The 20124-nt window shown below is 39.1% G+C and overlaps 1 protein-coding gene across 2 annotated transcripts in view; it reads left to right on the top strand.

Moving 5' to 3' along the window:
• Mbd5 (methyl-CpG binding domain protein 5) overlaps positions 1-20124 on the top strand; it is a 122931-nt gene that overhangs the window by 36833 nt on the left and 65974 nt on the right. For both annotated transcript variants that reach the window (XM_013345992.2, XM_005346391.3), the window contains exon 2: positions 10584-10760. The gene's annotated coding sequence lies outside the window, so the exon portion shown is untranslated. The remainder of the gene's footprint in view (positions 1-10583; positions 10761-20124) is intronic.

Genomic DNA, 20124 nt, shown 5'->3' on the forward strand with positions numbered 1-20124 from the left:
TCTCGAAAAACCAAAAAAAAGAAAAAAAAAAAAAAAGAAACAGTCAAATCAAGATGATCTTTAGGCTGCTACTGAAAAAGCAAGTTTGCACTCCCACCAGCAGTGGACGGATGTTCCTCTTACTTCATATCTTCTCCATCATAAGATGTCAGCAGTGTTTTTGATCTTAGTCATTCTGATAGGTGTAAGTATCTGAGTCATTTTGATTTACATTTCCCTGATGACTAAGAATGTTGAACAGTTCTTTAAGTGTATTTCAGCCATTTGAGATTCCTCAGTTGAAAATTCTCTGTTTAGATCTGAACACCATTTTTTAATTTATTTTACTTTTACGTACTAATCCCAGTTCCACCTCCCTCCTCCTCCCCCACCTTCCCCTTTCCCTACCCACAATCTGTTTCTCAGAGAGGGTAAGACCTCCCATGGGGAGTCAATTCTGTCACCTAACCATATTGAAAAAGGACCAAGGCCCTCCCCCATGACTAGCCTAAGCAAGGTTTCTATTCATAGGAAATGGGCTCCCAAAAGCCAGATTATTTCATTAGTGATTGCTCCTGGTCCCACTGCTAGTGGCCCCACAAACTGTCCAAGCCACTCACTGTCACCTGATTTCAGGGGGGCTAGATCAGTCCTATGCAGGTTTCCTTGTTATCTGTCCAGAGTCAGTAGCTCCCACTAGTTTGGGTCAGCTTTTTTCTGTGGGTTTCCCCCATCGTGGTCTGGACCCCTTGGTTCATGTTATCCATCTTCCCAGGACTCCAGGAGCTCCTTGAAGTGGTTAGTTCCACAACTAACCACTTTGCATCAGCATCTCTGCATCTGCTTCAATCAGTTATTAGATAAAGATCTGAACCTCATTTTTAGTTGGATTATTTGGTATTTTGATGTCTAGTTTCTTGAGTTCTTTATATATTTCAGAGATCAGCTCTCTGTGAGAGGTGGATTTGGTGAAGGTATTTTCCCATTCTGTAGGCTGGTATTTTGTCTTATTTGCTGTGTCCTTTGTTTTACAGAAGCTTCTCAGTTTCAGGAGGCCCCATTTGTTTTGGCTATTCTGGGTTATTTTGTTTTTTCATATGAAGGTGAATATTGTTCGCTTAAGGTCTGTGAAGAATTGTGATAGGATTTTCATGGGGATTGCACTGAATCTGTAGATTGCTTTTGGTACGATTGCCATTTTTACTATGTTGATCCTACATATCCAAGAGCATGGGAGATTTTTCTATTTTCTGGTATCTTCTTTAATTTCTTTCGCAGAGATTTAAAGTTCTTGTCATACGGGTTTTTCCCTTGCTTGCTTAGAGTTACTCCAAGATATTTTCTGTTATTTGTGGCTATTATAAAGGGTGATGTTTCTCTGACTTCTTTTTCAGCCCATTTATTACTTGTATAGGAGAAACAATGACAACTTGAAATTTGCAGGCAAATGGATAGAACTAGGAAAAAACCATCCTTGGTGAGGTAACTCAGACCCAGGAAGACAAACATAGTATGCACTGACTCATAAGTGGATATTAGAGGTAAAGAAAAGTATAGTCAGGCTACTCCACCCCTGAGAAGCTGGGTAACAAGGAGGTCCCTAAGAGAGACATGAGAGGATGCCCCTGGGAAGGAGAAATAGATAAGATCTCCTGAGTAAATTGTGGGGCTGGGGGTGGTGGAGTAAGGTAGGGGGAGGAGGTCTGTTGGGGTCCGGTACTGGCCCGGACCATAAATTATTTCTCTAAACCAGACCCCATCATAAACTGTCTCTGGACAGGCATGGAGGCACGGGAATAAAGATACAAATCACATGGCTTTACCGGGAGGGGGATTCTCAGAGATCCCTCATGAAATCCTGAGTTCACACCCTGAAGAATCCCTCTCACTTTATTCTCCAAACAGCCTTTATACTAAAACATAAACCGAGGGAGAAATACACCAGCATTCTGTCTCCTAGGTAACCAGGTGAATGGCTTTTAGTCACGTCCACAACTACCTGTGTGCTCTGTATGCTAGCTGTCACGTTGGTTTGAATTAACATCTCTATCAGGCATCCTCCAAATTACAAAGAAAGGAGCAAAACAGCATTTTGACCTTTAGTTAGGTTAACGACAGCCTGTCTGGAGGGTTCCATGACCACCTCAGGTGGAGAACTATGGCTTGATAGCCTGGCTGCCACACCATATAGAAATATGAGCCTACAGAGCTCATGAGGGAACAAGATGATTGAGGTGGGGGAGGGACAGAGAGGCAGAGTAAGAAAAGAAATATCTTGATAGAGAGAGCCATTATGGGATTAGGGAGAAACCTGGTGCTAGGAAAATTCCCAGGAATCCACAAGATGACCCCAGCTAAGACTAAGCAATAGTGGAGAGGGTGCCTGAACTGTTCTTGCCCTGTAATCAGATTGATGGCCACCCTAACTGTTATCATAGAACCTTCATCTAGCAATTGATGGAAGCAGATGCAAAGATCCACAGTTAACCACTGGGCCGAACTCCCGGTGTCCAGTCAAAGAGAGGGTTTATATGAGCAAAAGGGCCAAGATTATTATGGGGAAACCCACAGAGACAACTGACCTAAGCTAATGAGAGCTCGCTGACTCAGAACTGGCAGCTGGGGAACCTGCATAGGACCAAACGAGGCCCTCTGAATGTGGGTGACAGTTCTGTGGCTTGAACAGTCTGTGGGGCCACTGGCAATGGGACCAGGATTCATCCCCAGTGCATTACTGGCTTTTTGGAGACCATTCTCTGTGGAGGGATACATTACTCAGCTTAGATACAGGGGCGGAGGAGGGCTTGTTCCTACTGCAACTTGATATGCTAGACTTTGTTGAATCCCCATGGGAGGCCTACCCTTTCTGATGAGTGGATGGTGGGTTGGGTGGGGGTGAGCAGGAGGAGGAGAGGGAAGAGGAACTATGGTTGGTATGTGAGATGAAAAACAAACTTTTAAAATAAAAAAAAGAAAGAAAATACTCGTTTATTTCTAGGAGCAAATATCTTAAGAACTAAGCTTTTGAGCCTCAGGATTATTTTCTTACATTTGGTAAATTACTTTTGTTTGTCTTTTTGTTTTGGGGGTGAAAACACAATTTATATGTTCTGTAGTTGCCTGCTGTTTTTAATAAATGATATGTATGTCAGTATCTGTTCTTGATGCCTTTCTAATAAAAATAATGAATTAATAACTAGTGTTACTGCTTAACCGTAAGCTAGGATTTATATAAGCTCCCAGACCTACAAAAGTCAGTAGGCACAATTAGAAGCTGATTGGCTGATAAGAATCACCATTGTCCATCCTGAGCATTGCTAAAATAAAAATGTTGAAATATATTCTAGTAGAATTTTAAAACAAAATTCACAGTAAAGAATAAAGTCTTCAAACAGTCCCAATAGTTAGAAATAAAGAAAGCTTTTATCTTTTTTCTGTATCAGTTGCCATAGAAAATTTTCTGTAACATTAGATTGATTTACCTAGAAATAAAACTGCTTGCACCATTTTATTTCCCAGTGTTGCTAAAGACTCTGAAGCCAACTTCAGCATTTTAACCTAAAATTCTTTCCAGATTCCTGGGAGTTTCTCTGTACTGGTTGTTCTTGAAACTTAAATGCAGCTCAATGATGTGTTCAGTGTTAGTAGCAAGGTCATCATTGTCTGTTTTCATTCTGTGTTGGTGTAGAAATAAATAATCAAGCTCATTAAGGCAAGGCAAAACTTTGAATCATACACTGAAGAATGCCAAATGCATTTGCATTATAAACATTTTAAAGTCAAAATCTTTCAAAAAGTCTTCAATTTAATGTTCTCTGCTTTTTTTTTTTCTGTAAAAGTGTCAGATAAGAGAACAACAGTATGGACAGAATTGGACACTCTAACATATTGAGTATAAGTGCAAAGAGAGCAGAAACAAAGCAGAGATGTGATAAATGTAATTTAATGTCAAAATCTTGTAAACTTACAAATATATTGAGTAAGGCAGAAAGGGAGAGAGAGATGAAGCAATTGTGGCAAAATGTTTACAGCGTCTGTATCTTTATGGAACGGTCCTGGTAGTATGTAACTGTTGTTTAAGTTATTTCAAAATGAAGAGTTTCTTTAAATGAAAGAAAATCAAAATAAAATCAGACAAAGTTTTGAACTTGGCTGAACAAAAGACAGTGGGCAGGGGAATTTGAGGTGCTGCCATAGAGCTTTAGACACGAACAACCAAGCTTCAGTGACAGCACAGGTCTATATGAAAGAAAGGGATATGCAGCGTGGGTACAAAGGGACGGAGAAGAAGAACCGCATACAGAAGGAGAAGTTATCTGACTGAAATAGTAACAATATTGGGGAGACAAACATAGACACATGAAAATTAAAACACATATAAATAGTGGAGAAAAATGTCAGGTTTGAAAAGATTAATGTCATAAATAGATTTTATACTTTAAAATGTGTTCCTCAGTATTATATATGAATTTGGTTTTGTTTATTTATTGATTTTTTTTAATCTTTTCTCATACAGTACATCCAGTCACTGCTTTCCCTGCCTCCACTACTCCCAGTTCCCCCTTACCTACCCTCTTCCCCCATATTCACCCTGCTATCCTACCCCACACCCATCCCAAAAAAAGCAGGGCCCCCAGGGACATCAACTAAATACCAGACAACAAGATACAATAATACCAGACACAAAGCCTTACATCTCACATCGAGACTGGGTGAGGCAACCCAGTAGAAGGAAAAGAGCAGGCAAGAGTCAGAGACACCCCACTCCCACTGTCAGTATCCCACGAGAACACCCAGCTAACAACCATAACATGTATGCAGATGGCCTAGCTCAGACCCATGCAGGCTCTGTGATTGCCACATCAGTCTCTGTGAGCCCTCATGAGCCTTACTAGGGTGATTCCTCAGACTGAGTCCTCCCTGTGCCCTCAACCCCTCTGGCCACAAAATTCCTCTTGCCCTAAGTCTGAAGGGAGGGACCTGATGGAGACCTCCACCCTGGACTCTTCTCTCCCCCTAATGATTGACTGTGGTCTCTGCATCTGCTCCCATCAGCTGCCAGAGGAACCCTCCTAGATGACTACTGGTCTGGGCATCAATCTGAGTATAGCAGAGTGTCATTAGGAATCATCTCGTTGATTTTCTTTTCTTTGTTGGTTATGTTTGGTTCTACCCTAGGTCTCTGAGGTATCCATCCTCCAGTTCCTGATCATCAAGGCAGTGTCTGTCTGGCATGGGCTTTGACTAGAGCCTCGTATTAGACCAGTTATCGGTTGACCACTCACACAAGTTCTGTGTAACCATTGCCCCAGGACATCTTACAGACAGGACCGATTGTAGGTCTAAGGTTTTGTGACTGCATTGGTGCCCTGGTCCTACCACTGGAAGCCTTAATCTTTGTAAAAAGTCACTAAAGGGTTCTCTCTGACCCTGTTTAACCCTAGTATATGCTTCAATTTATTTTCCTGGTTTTTGAATCCTGCCCCAACCATTTAAGGCTGTTTTATGGCATAGGGACAAGATTTTTTCATTGTAAAGAGCTTGAACCTGTGGGTCAGCATAAGAGCCCTCACCAAGAATTTGATCTTGGGAAGTCTCAAGTCCTTTTGTTTTTCACTGTTGTACTAAAATTTTAGTCTCTTCCCTGAAATAACATTTAAACATCAGTTGAGGCCCGTTAGCCAGGACTACTGAGACTAACTGAAACCATCCAGTTTGGTATGTCCACTGGTGTCATTTTGTGTTTAGCTCATTTTGGAGAGAAACTTTTATAGGTGTAACTGAGAATTTTATATTGGGGAGACTTTTCTGGATGTAGCTCCAGATGGCAGTAGGATACACAGTCTTATAGCAGACTTCCCAATGCTCTGGCTTTTACAGTCTTTCCATACCCTCTTCCATAATTTTCCCTGAGCCTTAGTGCTGTGGGACAAGAGTCTTGTACCCTGTAAAGATTGGTCACTTGTATTGGTTTCTTAAAATGCTAATTAGCCAGTAGCCAGGCAAGAAGTATAGGTGGAGCGACCTGGCAGGAAGTATTTGCTTATGATAGTCTGAATTTCTTTGGTGTTTGTTGTAATGATTCCATGTTCATCTCTGACTCTGTTCATCTGGGTCATTTCTTTCTTTTTTATCTATCTTCTGCAATAACCACCTATTAGATTCATTGATTCTGTTCATCTGGGTCATTTCTTTCTTTTTTATCTTCTGCAATAATCACCTCTTGGATTCATTGATTCTGTTCATTGTTTGCATTTTAGCTGTGTTTCTTTCACGTTCATATCTTGTTTGGTCTTTAGTATTTCTTGTTCTTACAGGATTTTGGTTTGGTTTGTTCTTGTATCTTGGAATTCTTCAGTTGCATCATTGTTATTTATTGTGCTTTTTCTGATTTTTATTGTAGTGCTTATTCCTACTAATTTCCCTCATATTGTGGTTCATAGATGTCATAGCTGGTTAGGACAGTTGGTTGCTCCCTTATATTGGAAGTTTGCATTGTACCTTCTGGTACCATGAGAGCTAGTCCTTAAAAAGGGAGCTTTCAGGCCAATTCCAGCTCATGGTATTGTGAACATTACAATAATGTGAAGTTAGGCTTATATTATGATGGTGGAGAGGAAAGATGAGCTGCTCTTTTAGATAACATTTGCTGGTTGAAGAATGGAGATCATGAAATACAGGATTTCTCATTTATGCCCTAAGTATCCTTCATGCTTCTACCTTGTTTCAAGTCCCAAATGTTCTTTGAAGCAGGAACTGAATTCTCTAGCTCCCTGTCTTACAGTGAGAGTGATGAGCCTGGCAAGGATATGCTTGATGATCAGATATGTTCATGATCCACTCGAAAAATATTTTTGGCAAATATTTTAACTCAAGCCTTTTAAAGTACTTTGTGTCTTGGAGAAAAAAACACACTACAAAATTAGTCTCTGGGAAGTTACTGAACTCAAAGCAAAATAATTCTCAGGGATTTTTGTCTGTTATGATATCTACTGTATCCCCTGTGCTTACATTGCCTTCTTTTCAGAGGAGACAGATAGGAATAGGATAAACAGTGAGATGGATAAATGCTGGATTATGATCATACTCTGGGTGAAAGAAAGTGTACATGAATCATGTCAAAGCTGGAAAGGACGTAAAGTTGTTTATTTCTCTTGCATTAATTTTACTCTATAATAAAAATATTAAAAGTACTTGCTTTGTAGGGTTATACCAAAGTTGAGTTAACATATTTATGTATGTTCCTAAAAGAGAACGTAATTCTAGGATCATTTATATATTTGACTGCTCAGTACCCTAGCTTCATCTTTCTTTTACTCAGGATTCCTTCATAAAGAAGGATTATAGTTTCCTATAACTTGAATTACATTGTCTAGTACTCCCTGGCCTGCGTCTAGCTCCTTTTGACTTGTTTGCTTGTTTGTTTTTGTGGGTAAGATTGGGGTACCTTTAGCCTGCATTGATCTCAAAATCATTTTGTAGCTAATGCCGACTTTGAACTCTTTAGCCTCTTGCCTCCACCTCCCATGTGTTGCTGTAATTGTAAGCACCCAGCTTCCTTTTCAATTTTCCTTTTTCCTTCCATGCATTAATTTCTAATGTTCCTTTCTTACTGAAATGAGCATTATTTGATAGCAGTTTTTAAAAAAAATAAAATAAAATAATGCTGTTAGTTCCTGTAGATGTCACTTTATCATTTTGCATTTCAGAAATCAGGCAGATTAGTCACAGCTCTGTCCCTTCAACATCACAAAGTTGAAGGTCTGACAAAATGAGACCTTTATGTTTGTCAGCTAAAAATGAGTACAGTGTTGGAAACATTTGCATACACAGAAATGTAAGCACTTTCATTTTCAGGGTTTGGAAAAGGAAATCTTTTGAATAAACTTAACGAAGTCTGTAGCCCCTATTGACCTTTCTTTGCCTGCCTAACCCCCTGCAGCCCTAGATGTAGCCATTATTCTTGAAAAGTAGACGAGTTTTATGCTCTCTAACTTTCCATAATTATCTCTTTCATAGCCAGGACCATTAGTGTTAACCAGGCTAATAAAGTCCTTTCTCTTCTCATGTAATAAGTGCCTTGAGATGTGGACTGTGTTCTCCTAGTGTTTGGGTTTCCAATGGCTATCATGGTGCTTAACAAAAATTTGAACTTTTTGTTTATATATGAAATATAATGCCCAGATACATAGGATTACTAATACCATCATTTAACTTTTTTCCCCTTTTCTACACCCGCTCCTTTGTCTCTCCTGGCTGCCTTGTCAGGAACTAACAGACTGTTCAAGGGCACTGCCCACATCCTGTCCTTCACACTCTCCTGTCCTCATCTGCTTGAAAATTGTTTTCCAGCAATGGCACTGGTTTGAAGCACGTGACACAGAACAGAAACAAAACAAAAAGGTGGAAGTCTGGCTATCAGGAAATGCGTACAGGTGGAGGGTTGCCCTATAGATTAACTAGGATGTGATGAGAAGTTTGTTCTTATTCTCAGGATAATGGGTCACTGGTCTGTTGTTTAGTCTTTTACTCTTTTGGCTCTTTGTGAGGCCCAACACCCACCTCCCAAATAAAGCACATGGAATCTTATTCTTTCTTATGAATGCCTGGCCTCAACTTGGTTTATTTCCAGCCAGCTTTTCTTAACTTAAATTATCCCATCTACCTTTTGCCTCTGGGCTTTTATCCTTCTCTCTTCTCTATTCCCTTCTTTACTTCTTACTCTGTGGCTTCTGTATGGCTGGGTAGCCAGCCCCTGGTGTCCCCTCTCCTTCTCCTCTTCCTCCTAGATCTCTTTCTCTCCAGATCTCTCCTCCTATTTATCCTTTCTCCTGCCAGCTCTACCTATTCTTTCTTCTGCCTTGATATTGGCCATTCAGCTTTTTATCAGATTAATCAGATGTTTTAGACAGGCATTGCAAAACACACTGGAACCTGTTTAGAGGTTTTTCCATATGGACTTCTTTTACTGAATACTTTTTAGCCTTTTTTGACCATGTGAACAAACTTTAAACTACCAAGCTACAACTGGGTCCTCTGTGCAGCTCTATTGGCCAGCTACACCTGCTTTTTAGTTCCTGAGAGCCAAGCCTAAAGTTTGCAGCCAGAACAGAGGTGCCTTTTGACCAGGAACTGCACTTAACCCCACAACTAGGAATGCCAGTGCCCTGCACTGTGGCAGACATTTTTTAACTTACTTTTTTCTACTTAAAATTTAAAAAAAAGAAAAGAAAAGAAAGGCTGTTTCTGTGCATCAGAACTTCTTAAAGGAGTTGTGTTCTTGTTTTTGTTTTTTCAGCTTTCTCAGGTCTCGATGGATGTTTGTGAGCTTCACATTGGTACACTAAAATGATGTTGTTGCTGCTTTTAACTCTTTGCAGACCCAACACCCAGCTCCCAAGTATATACACACAGTCTTATTCCTTTATATGAATGCCCGACCTTAGCTTGGCTTATTTCTAGCCAGCTTTTCTTAAATTATCACATCGACTTTTTGCCTCTGGGCTTTTATCTTTAGCTATTTATATACCTTTCTTTTCTTCTTATTCTGTATCTGGCTGTGTGGCCAGGTGACTGGCCCCTTCTTTTCTCGCTCCTCCATCTCCTCTTCATCCTAGATCTTTCTTCCCAGATTTCTCCTCCTATTTATTCTCTCTGCCTACCAGCTATGTCTATCCTTTCTCTTGTCTCACTAATGACTGTTGAGCTCCTTATTAGACTATTAGGTGTTTTAGACAGGCAAAGCATCACAGCTTCACAAAGTTAAACAAATGCAACATAAAAGAATACAACACATCTTTGCATCATTAGACAAATGTTCCACAGCATAAACAAATGTAACACACCTTAAAATAACATTCCACAACACTAGTCTACACATGTCTTCATTATTACATATCTAGTTTCCATGCCAGTTAGCTTGTTTATTTAGGAGTTTGCTTTCTGACTGAAGGACTTGTACCTGTCCACATCACCAACTTAATTACATAAGATATAGAATTCCTATTATACTCAGAAGGTTGTCTGTTGATATGGCAACAGAGCAAAATAAGTCAAATCACTGTAGGGACAATTTTACCCAATAAGGAAAAGCCTTATCACACGGCATGGCAAACAAGTGTCTCTGAAAGCCAGGATACAACAGAGTAAATACAACATCTTAAACATACCTTTAAAAAGCTTATGCTTTTATCATTTTATAAAAGAAAATTATTTTTCCAAGGGTAAAATCCATTACATTTTGTATCGCTTAATAAAAAGTAAATTATATAATTTTATTCCATAATTTTCTGATGCTACTATGAATTCCCAAGATGTGGATGATATATGAGTTGGGAGTCTTCATATAGTCACTGATTCAAGAATCACCAGTTACGGGCCAGCTCAGTGTCACTGGTGAGACTCTTACTGTGTGTTTATGGCTGGAACTGATTTAGTGTTGCCCTTCGCATGCTAAGAATGTATGCGAGCCTGCTGAGCGCCCAACCTCCACCCTTCTAAAGAAATGAAAATACAGTTTAAATGATGAACAAAAATTAATTTTGACTCTTATCAAAGCTAAAGTGTATGCTTGAGCCCTTATCTCCAAGTCCTTTTTGTTCCAGAAGTTGGAAACCTGATCACTTACAGAGGCCAGAATGGTGGAATGAAGCAGGAAGCCGCTGAAGCAAGCTGGAGAGCCAAGCCCTTTCTGGAGGAGCAGCCTCTGCTCTGCTCCAGATCACTGTGGCAAGGCAGGAATGTTGACCTACCGTTACCACACTCACTGTCCAGTTTCTCAGGTAAACAGGAATTGTATATTTTCATTGAAGTGTTTTGATTTAAATATTGCCAATTAATTTCTTATTGTTGTTAATTGTAAGCTTGTACAAGCCGAACATTTTTGTAAGTAGGATTTGATTCAGAGTCTTTATTTTTATAACTAGTGTCACATTTTTTATTTATTTGTTGAAGACTTTATTTTCTACAGGGTTGGATTTCATTGATAATATCCTCTGAGTTAATTTCTGCTTCATTTTGGGCTTTTGAAATTCCCTTGCAAGTCTCCAACTGGAGTACTTTGCTCATAAGTTTTCTTGGGTAAGCACATTTTATGGCCACTCTTGAGTGTTCCAGTGAGAATCAGTTCCTTGTTAACATGATTCTCTTTTCAGACATTACATATGATCTCATACATTTGTAAATATCACTACTTATTTCATATAACTTGTATGCTTTAAGCAATCCCTCTCTAACATCCAGACGCAAGATTTCTTTCCTCTCATATCTTGAGAGAACTTATCAGAACTTTTATCAGACCATAGTTATGCAGTATTTAATCCTATTGACTGGAAATCTATTAGATATGTGTGATCCTAGGTATTTATTCATATGCTGAAATGCTGTCTTTGAAGTTTCTCATTGACTAAGTTGTGAGTTTTTACTTTGGTTTTTTTTTTTTTTTTTGTGGTTGGCCCCCACTGTGTAGCCTTTACTGTTCTTGGCTGAACTCTGTAGACATGAATTCACAGAGATCCGCCTGCCTCTGCCTCCTGAGTGCTGGGATTAAAGGCGTGCGCCACCATCGCCCGGCGAGTTTTTACTTTGAATAATCTGGTTTTCATTTAAAATGGTTTCATTCTTTTTTTTTCCTTTTTTCATTGATTAAGTATTTTATTTTCTCTTAAGGTATGCAACTCTATGTGACTTAGAAGCAATTCTTTTTTATTACTTTATTAATACTAGGAATCAAAATTTCCACTTCCTCCCCTCCAGCCACTTCCCTCCCACTCCCCCACTCACCCTCCTCCCTTCTCCCTCCAGTCCTAAGCGAGGGAAGGACCCTTGCCCTCCCCCCTCCATCCAGGCCTAGGAAGGTGTGCATCCAAATAGACTAGGATCCCAAAAAGCCAGTACATGCCATAGAGACAAATCCCACTGCCATTATCATTGGCTTCTCAGTCTGCCCCAATTGTCAGCCACATTCAGAGGGCTCAGTTTGATCCCATGCTCATTCAGTCCCATTCCAGCTGGCTTTGGTGAGCTCCCATTAGTTCAGGCACACTGTCTCAGTGGGTGGATCATCCCCTCGAGATCCTGACTTCCTTGTTCATATCCTCCCTCCTTCTGCTCTTCAACTGGACCTTGGGAGCTCAGTCCAGTGCTCTGATGTGGGCCTCTGTCTCCATCTGTTGCTGGACGAAGGATCTATGGTGATATTCAAGATAGTCATCAATCTGAGTAGGGGACAAGGCCAGTTCAGGCACCCTCTCCTCTGATTTCATTCTTAAACATAACACCTGAACTTATAATACTAAAAGAAAAGATAAATGAAATACTTAATGACATTAACCAGGTCTAGGATGTGTGTGTGTGACTATATTATATATGTATAGTGAAACAAAAGCAAAAATAGACAAATTATATTGTACCAAACTAGAAGAGTTTTTGTGCAACAAAAGAAATAATTTTTAAAAAGTAGGAAGAGATAATCTTCAGATTGGAAAAAAATATTTGCCAACTCTACAAACTGAAAAGAGCTTAATATTCAAACCTCATGTTTTTAAAACTCATAGCAAAATAAATAAGCCAATTTAAAAAGAAAAAATACCCTTTTCAAAATAAGACGTCCAGAAATTTTATTTAAAACCACAGTGAGATGTCACTTCACTCTGACAAGCGTGACTATTGAAAAGACAAAAGATAACAAGTGCTGGTGTGGATATGGAAAGATGAAAACCCTGTATATTGTTGGCAGAAAAGTAAATAATATAACTATTATGGGAGAAGTGTGTTGAGTCCTAGAACAAAACTAGACTAAAATTATTGTCTGACCCAGCAATCTCATAACTGGGTATATATCCAAAGGGTTAAATCAGGTTGTGGAAGAGAAATTTCAACTTATATGTTTATTATAGATATACAGATGTATAAGCAGATGAGTGAATATAGAGAAAATGTGATTCACACACGGGGGTGGGGAGAATTTAGTGCAGCTATTACAAAGAACAAAGTCCTACCATTTGCAACCAAATAGAAATTTCCTGATCTGAAAAAGTTAGAATAACACAAACACTCCATGAACACACTCATTAGTGGATTCGAAAACTGTCAATTGATCTCACAGAAGTGATCAAATACAATGGTAGTTGCCCATGGCAGTGTTTGCATGTGGAACAAAGGTAATATGAAAGATACTGCTCAACGGAACATGGGTACATGTAGATTGGAGGGATGAATTTGAAGAGAACCATTGGGTAACTAGATGATAACAAGAAGATAGTTTTCAATAATAATTTGACCTGCATAAAATAGCCTGCATCTGAAGCAGTCACAATACTGTTCTTACAAGGTTGAAGTGCAAAATCTGCCACTTTTAACTTACATGGTCAATCTTAGATAGTTATATAAATATACCCAAGGATTCATTATGACCATTCTTCATGAGAATCTTCAAATACAGAAAAGCAAAAAAGTAACATCATAGTACTAATAGGTAAAAAATACATCACAAATAATTTTACTTCAGAATTATAGTCAGTTTATTATTTTATAGATGTCCTATGAAAACCTATTATTTTAAAAATAATACTGAAAAGAGGCTTCGGGCTATGTAGTTGAGACTAATTATTGCTCAGTTTCCGTTAAGAAGGAAGGCATTGTTTCCCTGTACATGCAGACACTCTGTTTCCACACCGTTCTGTATTTGTAAAGTGACAAAGAAAAGCTTTAAGAGGAAATCCTGGGTCTCATCTGCTTCTTCTTTGCAATAAAGTAGATAGCCAAGTGTTATGTTGTAATTTTTATAAAAGAGAGGTACTGGATATTACCAGAAAGATTACAGGGGGAACTTAAATGTCTCAGTTAGGTTTTTTGTATCTTGACACAAGCTAGGTTCATCAGGTAGAGAAACTTTAGATGAAAACCTGCCTTCATCTGATTGTCTGAAGGCAAGTGTGTGGGGTGTTTTCTTGATGAACGATGGAAGTAGAAGGGCCCAACCCTTAGGCAGGGCATCCTGGGTACCAAGCCATGAGAAACAAACCATCATTCAGTGCCCCTTGTTTCTATCTCCAAGTGCCTGCTGTGCATGCCTGCCCTGACTTCCGTCATTCATCACTGTAGTCTGAAGTGTACCCTCTCCTCCCCACGTGGTTGTGGTCATAGTGCTTACCAGCAATGGAAACCAAATGAGGATACTAATATAGACTTGTGAAGTCATACAAAAGCTGGGAAATAAGGAAGGGTCTTTTGCGGGTGACATTTTAAAAATGAAAGAAATAAGACTGCTTTAGTGATGGGTAAGAAGCTGGGATGAGATATGGAATTCAAAGCAGAAAAGTAGGAGTGATCCCCGGAAGAATTCAGAACACAATAAACAGTCTCGGCTTTCCATTCAAGTCATTCAGGGGAAGGGTTTTCATTGTCCTTATCCTATTCTTCTTTTGAAAAAAAATACAAAAATAATTTGTAATGTCCTAAGCACAAAGTTTATGAATGTTTCCATGGGGAGTTTCCCTGGTACTTTTGAGGAGTGGAAATCATTAATTCCCTGATCTAAGGATACTGTACTGAGGCTTTTAGAAATATTTACCAGTTAGAGCTAATATGTGCTTATTGTACAAAAAATAAAAATAAAATGTGTCCCTATTGCCAAGGGCCATGCAATGGAATTGAGAGGACACTTGGTACCGTGTTCCTATACTTACATACATTAGTAATTGCACAGCTACTGGTGTACTGTTTTTATACTGACATATGATCACACTTTTTAAATTAAGGTTATCTGGTTAGGCATGGCTGTGTACTTCTTTAATCTCAGCACTTGAGAAGCAGAAGCAGAAAGGCATCTGTGAGTTCAAAGCTAGCCTAATTTACACAGTGGGTCCCAGACCAGTTATGGTGTCATAGCAAGACACTGACTTGATTTGAATGGCTATCTGTAAATAATAATTTGAGTAGTACAATGTTCTAAGCATTTATGAGAGCAGGTTTTTTTTCCAAAAACTGTTAAAATTTCTGTTATAGGAAATAAGAGTTAAGGCTTACACTGTTAATAAGCGGTGCTAACCAGCCTCTCAGCACTATAACCCAACTCGGCTTTAGCCTCGTTGTTATGAGTAGTTTTTTCTGCCTCTACTAATGGTTCTGTGCGTTTGCAATTTACTGCACAATCACTGAGCCAGCTCGTCCCTGTTCCACTGGTGATCTCTACGTTCATCTTCATGACAGGCCTCAGCTGAGCGGATAGACAGCTGGGCTTCTCTCCATCCGGATCCCCTCTCAACCGCAAGAGAGCTGGTTGAGGCTGTTGACAGGATAGTGGCATTCTAAAGCACCAGAGTGGAAAGCATCAGCTTCTTGAGGTTTAGGAACACAGTGAGAGCAGAGTCATACCTGTCACGCTACTCTGCAGATCACCAAGCCCGGGGAAATGGCAAAAATATGCAGGGCCACTTGCAGTCTCTCCTACCCATAGCTTAAGATTTCCATATGGCTCAAGCATGGAAGTTGCTAAAATTTTATAGTCAAAAGTAATTGGCCTGGCTGTAAGTACTATTCTTGGCCATAGAGGGGACCCAGGCTAAGGTGCTTGTTGCCTTGGTTGTGAAGAGTGCCAAAACTTTATGGGCCTATTCCAAGACCTTCAGGCTTGTGATGGATACCTTCCTGTATGCCTATCACATCATTCTTGTGTTATAAGCCGTTATTTTTTAATGTTTTTATTTTGTTTGTGTGGGTATTATGCCTACACATGTGTCTGTACACAACTTAGCATACTTGGTGCCCAAAGAAACCAAAAAGGGGGCATTGGATTCCCTGTAGAACTGGAGTTTCAGACCATCACCACCATGAGCGTGCTAGGAATTGGACTCTGCTCCTCTGCAAGAGCAGCCAGTGTTGACGGCTGAGCCTCACAGGTTGTGGGCTTTTATACTTCCTGCTCTGGAAAAGGAGAACATCTAGAATTTGAGAACTTTGATTATCAAGCATGGAAAGAGGCATTATTGAGAATATTCTGGTCCAAGTGATTAACAAAATATAGATATGATAATGGTTGTTTGGGAACACCATGCCTAGCAGAGCATTTTGGGTCTCTTACACAGGATGTATCAAAAAGATGTTTTAGAAGTGGTCACCCAGTCATAATAAGAACCAAATGGAAACAATAACTAGTATAAAATGAGTTAATATGCTTCAGAATTTCCTTTCAAAATGAGAGTAATGGGATGCTTATAAATAAAAATGCATGACTTGAATAAATATGTGAACATTGACTGGGGCTGGATAGGTGCAATGAAGGGTGCATTTATATAATTGATATTTTATGAAAAGATAATTAGAGAAAATGCCATCTAGGATTACTCTAACAAACATAATTTAACAAAGAGCATAAAGGTTGTGGTTATTTTATTTATTATTCAATCAAATGATAATTATGTTGTAGTCATTTAGATACAGCTCTCTGTGATGCTAATATTGTGTTTATTCCAGTCAAATCCGTTGTTGTACACATACTGTTTGAGATGTAAGCACAGAAGATTGTTCTAAGTGAAACTTACTATCAGTTTGATAACTGAAGCATTCAGTCTTGCCAATGCAGGATGGGAGTAGACTTCCTATTTACAAATATTTCATGAACTAACTTTAAAATCATATTATAAAAAGTTTAGTGATGATTTAATTACATCATGTATCAAACAATTTCCATATTTTACTTAACATACAGTCTGTTCCTAATAACTGATGAATCATTGACTTTTAATTCTGTGCTTCTGTTGTACATCCACAGAGCACAGATCAATTTGTTATCGATAAAGAATATCATCACACAAAAGCCAATTCATTATGCTTACCATTAAGTTTGTGTGACAATATTCCAGTGACTTATGGCATTTGAAGTCATTCAGAAAGATTTTGGAAGAATATCTATGTAGTACTTTTATGATGTCATATTATCTGATCTTTAATCTTCATAGTCTTTTGAGTTTGACTTTTGACTTTTTAATACATTTAGTAATGTATAATAATTTTATTCTTATATTGACAAGAATATCAGTAAAAACAGATTGAAAAATGAAGTCTACTGTATTAATAGTACCTTGTTCAAATATAAGCTCAATTGTTATATTGTTTCATTCAGTTTCTAGTTCCCTTATTAATACAATTAATGTGTTACTTAATAAAAGTGAAAGTTCCCAAAAAGTATCCTAGTCTTCATAGAAGCCTTATATTCTCTACAAAAGTTATCACTCAGAAGTTGTGAGATCCTTAAAGGTAAATCTAGATCACAAAAGAGTGCTTCTTAGATTTTACCAACATGCATACATTCATTGGCTTCTTTTCAAAAACCTCTCATTTTAGACTTGTGATGCTAAAATGTATCATAAGCCTAAGTAATGAACAGAATATAAAATTGTGTACTAGAATATATACAATCATCAGGAAATAATTAATATGGGAAGCATGAATACAGGAAGGACAGAGTGAATCTAGGTCCCTGCTCAGTGTATATGTAGTCCTGTGAAAAGGGAGTCAGAAAGCAGATTGATGCTGCTGGTATGCCGGAAATAGGAAGTATTAGTGAAATTAATTGCAAATAAAGCGTGCCTGTGGTTTACATTATCGTTTTGGTGAAAAGTGACATCTTAAATTCTAAATGTTAGAAGACACCAGGGCAGCAAAGAAAAGGAAGCCACTGAAATTCATTTCTCTCACAGCCAGTTGTCAGAGACTGATTTACTATTGAAAGGAGGCTGAAAATATGAAAAACATTGGCAGAGTTGTAACAGCTCTCTCCCTTGGAGCACACATGTAAGTAAATTCACACATTTGATTTTCATCATTGCAGAACTTTCTGTGAACTAAATGCAGATTAACCTGAAGCATTAAAACACACACACACACACACACACACACACACACACACATGAATCTTAGATCCCAAACACTAGGGGCAAGGTGGTAGCTTGAATATCATAGTCATTTCTATTTTAGCATGTTTTACTAGAATGTCATGAAGCCACATAAACAAGATGGGTCTCCAAGGGAAAAGAGGAAAGGATATTGTGGAATATTGGCTTTTTGAAGCATAGTAATATTAAAATGCTAAATTTGGGAAACAGAAGAAAGCGTTCAGTTTTTATACTGCAGGTTATAAAAAAGAAAGTGTGGCTGCACCTTGGATGATGGGTCTCTAGAAGAGATAAGATAACCAGAATCCTGGAGCAATGAGAACACATTGAGTAATTTGTGAGAGGGGGTAGTGTTGTATAGGCTTCAGTAGTCTGAGAAACAAGACCTTATGTCCTTTCCTGGGACTGCTTCATGAAGTTAAGGAATGTCTGAAGAGCCCAAATTATACACTTCTATTTTAGTAAATAATTCTAGGTTAATTATTAACATGTATGTAGTTATATGTGCAGGAACATTTCTTGAATTTGTTTATGGTTATGACAGTTTAGGAGGAATGGAAGTAATTAAATTAACTCATCAATTCCCCAAAAATCTATCCCAGTCATTAAAAGTAATGTTTTGGGAAAATATTTAATGTCATACAAAAGTGTCCAAGTGGAGGGGGGGAATACTAACTGGTAATGACTTAGTACTCAAAAGTAGAGAAGCTGGGGAGGTTCCTCCTCTGTTCAGAGCCCTTCTTTTTGTTTGTTTCTTTGTTTCTTTTGTTTTTTTGTTTTTGTTTCTTTTGGTTTTTCAAGACAGGGTTTCTAGTGTAGCTGTGGAGCCTGTCCTAGAACTCACTCTGTACTAGGATGGTCTCGAACTCACAGAGATCCACCTACCTCTGCCTCCTGAGTGCCTCCACCACCTGGCTCACTTAGTACTCTTGTGGAGAACACAAATATGGTTCCCAGCACATACATGGCAGCTAACAACTGTCTCTAACTCTAGTTCAGGCATCGCATCCTCTTTTGGCCTCTGCAGATGCTATACACGTGTGGCATACATACATGGAAAACACTTTCCCATAGAGGTATTGTATGAGCAAGAGTAGGGGTAGTCAACATCATGATGGGGAAACCCACAGAGACCTGACCTGAGCTTGTGGGAGCTCAGGGACTCTGGACGCACAGCTAGAGAGCCTGCATTGGACCCACCTAAGCCCTCTGCATCGGGGTGACAGTTGTGTTGCTTGCTCTTTAGTGGGGCACCTAGCAGTGGGACCAGAACCTGTTCCTTATGCATGAGCTGGCTCTTTCGAACATATTCCCTTTGTTGGGATACTGTGTTCAGCCTTGATGCAGTGGGGAGGAGGTTGGTCCTGCCTCAACTTGATGTGCCATTGGTTCTCTTGGGAGACTGTAACACCCGATTCTGTGTTACACCCTCGGTACAGTTCGCGCGCGCCATTGTACTGTAAGCGGTCGGGCAAGGGTCTGGAGATTGAAAAAACACACAAGGAGACCAGGGTCATTTGAAAGGAGATCTGCTGAACGGCCGATTATTCAGACTTGGGGAAGTCCTTATCTACCTAACTGCTGCACAAGGACCTCCGCCCTGGCAGGTGGGAAATTACCACACCAACAATGGAGTCAATGCCCTACAGCTAATCACCAGGCAGGGCAGGAGGAGCAAAGGAACACACAGAATGCTTTGTCAGCTGACCAGAAACTGTCCTCAAGATGAACCCCAGGAACAAGGGTAGACCCCGGCCCTACAGGATACCTTACCCCATTTGAAGTGGAAATAAAGGAGGACTGGATGGGGGGGGGGCGGGTAGGAATAAGGTGAGGGAGGAGAGGAGGAAGAGGAAACTGTGGCTGGTATGTAAATAGTTTTAAGTAACAATATATTTTTTTTAAAATCCGAACAAAATAATAATAAAAGTTTATAAGAGGACATGAAGTTGGGATCCTGGAGTAAATTAGAACAGGGAAGGGGGAGTAGATATGATAAAGAAACATTTTATACATGTATAAAATTTTTAAAGAATAAAATATTTTTAAAATGTAAACAAAGAAGTAAATTTGAAATATATATAAGCATAGATGTATACATATAAAGTTTTCAAGAAAAAGAAAACAAGTTATGAAGGCGTAAGTCACAAACAATACCACAGCAGTTTGGAATTATGATTAATAGGGTGGTATTTATTTAAAGGGGAAAAAACTTACAGATCACCGTCAGCCCTCTGCGCAACCAGGAAGG

The sequence above is a fragment of the Microtus ochrogaster genome, chromosome 4 (assembly GCF_000317375.1).
Source record: "Microtus ochrogaster isolate Prairie Vole_2 chromosome 4, MicOch1.0, whole genome shotgun sequence".
NCBI lineage: Eukaryota > Metazoa > Chordata > Mammalia > Rodentia > Cricetidae > Microtus > Microtus ochrogaster.